Source organism: Gavialis gangeticus, unplaced genomic scaffold (assembly GCF_001723915.1).
Source record: "Gavialis gangeticus isolate Ggan-Ray unplaced genomic scaffold, GavGan_comp1, whole genome shotgun sequence".
In the NCBI taxonomy this organism is placed as follows: Eukaryota; Metazoa; Chordata; order Crocodylia; family Gavialidae; genus Gavialis; species Gavialis gangeticus.
Window position 1 is genome coordinate 80,464,005 of NW_017729025.1, and position 3,860 is coordinate 80,467,864.

General features: G+C 40.9%; 1 protein-coding gene across 2 annotated transcripts in view; it reads right to left on the reverse strand.

Moving 5' to 3' along the window:
- Positions 1 to 629: 629 nt before the first annotated feature.
- CUNH15orf52 (chromosome unknown C15orf52 homolog) overlaps positions 630 to 3,860 on the reverse strand; it is a 131,604-nt gene continuing 128,373 nt past the window's right edge. For both annotated transcript variants that reach the window (XM_019518999.1, XM_019518998.1), the window contains one exon: positions 630 to 2,544. The gene's annotated coding sequence lies outside the window, so the exon portion shown is untranslated. The remainder of the gene's footprint in view (positions 2,545 to 3,860) is intronic.

A 3,860-nucleotide genomic window follows, 5' to 3' on the forward strand; every position in this document is an offset into this window, starting at 1 on the left:
ATGGGTTACCTAGAGCAGTGGCAGAATCTCCATCCTTGGAGGTTTTTAAGGTCCAGCTTGACGAAGCCCTGTCTGGGATGATCTAGTTGGGATGGTCTTGCATTGAGCAGAGGGTTGGACTAGAGACCTTCTGAGGTCCCTTCCATCGCTAATTTTCTGTGATTCTGTGGTCTCTGGCCTTTGGGGCTCCCCACAGGTCTGAGCATTTGGCAACAAGGAACTGGTGCCACTGCTCCCCTGACACCAATTTTTTTTCACTTGCCAGGAGCCCTGCACTGCCAGGGGCTGGATTTGGCTTGTGGGCTGGGGGTTGAACACTCTTGTCTTGGCATATCTGCTTATCTCCTCAAACCTTGCATCACCCTTCGAAAGATCTCAAGACACGTCAGGCTGTGGCACCCTGATTGAGAGTCACTGGGCTAAGGGACTCTTTTAGATATGGACCCTCTTGGAGTTGAACTGAAACGACCAAAACCTTCTTACATAGGCTACCAAAATATAAGGTTATGAGTGGCAATTAATTTAGAATTGCCATCTGGTTAAAGGTGAAGTCAATATGGGGGAGAAAGGGTTTGTCGACAATTACACACAAAGGATTTGTAAACAATGACTGAGTCCAGCCCAGCATGTCACATGGAAATTTAGCCTTTAATAAGATAAAATTTTCTGGAATTGAAGCAATTTTACAATCTGGTTTGTATCTGTCTTTTTCCCCCCTGTGGAGAATAATCCCACTTTGACCCTGAGGGTTGAAAATGATTTCTCATAAAGCATAAAAGTATCAGTATGTCTCTTGCTAATAGCTTTGGACTGTGCCAATAATCTGTCATCAATTTAGCAGATAGAATAAATTCCCTAGTCATTTCCGTATAAGCTGAAGTCACATGGATGCTTTAGATTTGAATTATTGGGAAAACCACAAAACATCTCTATGCAAATATTAGTTTATTAATACACTACATATTATTTCAATTCACTCATGCCAATCTTTTCAGAAAAACTATCTGGCTAACTATTCTTCTTCTTATGAAACAAATGAAATCTGCAGTCACACATACACACGCACACACACACACATTCACATCTCCTCTCACGGAAGAGTATGAAATTGTTTCAAGTCTTAGGACAGGGTTTGCCAATAAGGACAGTACACCTGCTCTATCAGTTGTGAGCTTGAAAGTATGTAATGTTAATCTTCTGAGCCCTCATTCCACCTTTTCTTTAATTGGTCTTCAGTTGGTATAAATCAGCACAGCTGAGTTAAAATTAATGGAGCTATAATTTAATCTGATTTACACCTTTAGAGGATCATCCAGCTCTTTGATATGAAAGGTGTCTTTTCCTAAGGCCAAGACATAAGACTTCCATGTGGCAGATTCAAGGGGACTTGCTACCTACTTGCACAAGTGCAAAGCTGTGGAAAGCATGACTAGGAAGCCTAGACCTTCATGTCTAACCAACAAAAGCCTTTTGTTGGGGTGGGTAGACAGGAGGTCTGCTATGTTTGTATGGCCCTCTTCTTCCCCCCGCCTGGTGCACACAACTGGCAGTGTATGCTCACTTCACCCAGAACCTGTCTATCTCTTGTGATGGTTAAATAACAGTCTTGGCACCTTGTCAGAATCCCTTCTGTATGCCATAAGCATATCCACAGGATTCAGCAGCTTATTCAGAAAAAGCCCCGTCTCCACAAACAAGCTGTTTTAGTCCCTGCCACTTGTGTGGCTAAGTTCAAAAGGAGGACATGGTCACCTCCCTAATGACAGAAGGCATGAACAAGGTTCTGAACCTCTCAAAAATATTCAGTAACCACAGTGTAACTCGGTCACGCTCTACCTCCTCAATGCCACATTGGCTGCAAGACTACAGGATATTCCTGACACCTCTTCAACCACTTAGGAGGCTCCATTGCAAACCTTTCTCCCAACACTAACTTTCCAACTTCCTACAAAGCTACATTATAATCCTTCTCCCCATAAGTGTCCTCTACCCCCTGTATTACCCTTCTTTCAGAAAAAAGTTTTCCTCTCCCATTAACTAAAAGAGAAGCACTTCCTATAAACCCTTTAATATACCTGCCATCCATTTCTTGGAGGGTATGGTGTCCTATCATCCTCTGAGGAGGAGGAGAGTGAGTGGTTGGGAAAACTGAAATCTATATCTCAATTTTATATAGAATTAGAATTAGTTATTAGATAGAATAAAGTGCATACAGTATATAGTTCATGGCTTGCCACACACCCACAACGTAAGAAAAATCAACATGAAATAAAAGTGACAGTGTTTCCTCTTCTCTCTCATGTGCTTCCTTTCTCTGTCCCTTGGCATAAAGACAGGTACTGTGGGAAGAGGCAAAACCTGTGAGCAGTTAGTCTCAGGGAGGTGAGTGGTTGCTGAACAGTAAGCTCCAGTTGGTGGTAAATGGTGGTATTGGACGCAGAAGGGTGAAGGACTTATGCTGAAAGTTGATTTCATACAAGTTCAGAGAGTGAGAAGTTTGTGCTCCTCCTTCTTCCTCATCAACCATCTTTTTAGTACTTTGTCCTAGAAAAACAAAACAAAACCACAAGCAAAATTATCAGCATATAAGGAACTGCTGAGCAGTAAATTAAAGTGTCTGCTGAGTTCTAATTTGACCTTCCTTCACAGCTAGGGCTGTTCACAAGATTCCAGCATAACATAATCCCCAAAGCTTGACTTCCAAGTGTAATAGGAGCAGCAGACAGGGGCTCAAATACCACAGGGACATGCACGCTGTAAACATCTGGATAAAACACAGATACTAACCCCTCCTTTGTCCAAGATAAGAATGTTTTTGTCTTAAGCACTAAGAGTCAATGCCTTTGTATGGATTTGTACACCAGTTAGTGCAATGGGGACTCAATCCTGATTACAGCTTCTATTTAATAAACATTAAACAATAACAGATTGATCCATAAGGGTCTGGTGGTAAAGGAATAAGTGCCTATAAAGGTTGAACAAAGACAGCCACAGCCAGCGCACTGAGCCCACTGTCCTGTATTACCTTCCAAACCTAGATACATTGATTTTAACAAGGAAAGACTTTTTCCCCCTTTTCCTTTGCTGGCTGATCTGATGCCAGTCAAAGTTGCTGAATTAGCACGTTATGGTGTTTAAATCCATGAATCTGTATTTTGCTGACACAGATTTTAACACTCAAAGTGCACATGAAGGAGGGAGGTTATAAGGGTTATAAAACAATACAGGAATGAGATACCATGAAAGAAAGAGAAAAATAGTAATCATAGGACAAAAAGGAAGAGCTATAAGAAGCACTGAAAAACAGTTTTGGATATTTGATAACGTCTTACAATTCAATGATTAGGAATATGCCATTTGATACCAAGGTAAACCATTATAAAATCCATGACATACATATCAAATATGCATTTTTAAAAGATCTTTGACACACTTGTTATAGTTCTCACTTGTGCATTCAATGAATGGGATGGATGTCTCTTTCTTGCAGTGAGGATGTAACTTCTTATCATTCCTAGCAGGGGGCAAATGAGTTCCAGAAACCCAACAAAAAATTTTGTTCTGCTGCTGAACAGTTCAGTTAATGGATCCTGAGAAACATGATAAGACAAAACCCTGAAGTGATGTTTGCAGAGTGCAAATTAGACACTTTTACACAGAGGTTTCCTCACTTAGCTTCTCTCAGACAAACCTCTACCTCTCCACCAAAAGGAAGTACATATATTTTGATGTCCTATAGACTATAAAACACAGGTTGCAGACCTTCCAAGAATTAATTGCTAATCAAACTACAGCTTATTCACTCAAGTTTTCATAGTTTCAAACAGGTAAGAGATGGGGACAAGGGGATCGCTGGGACT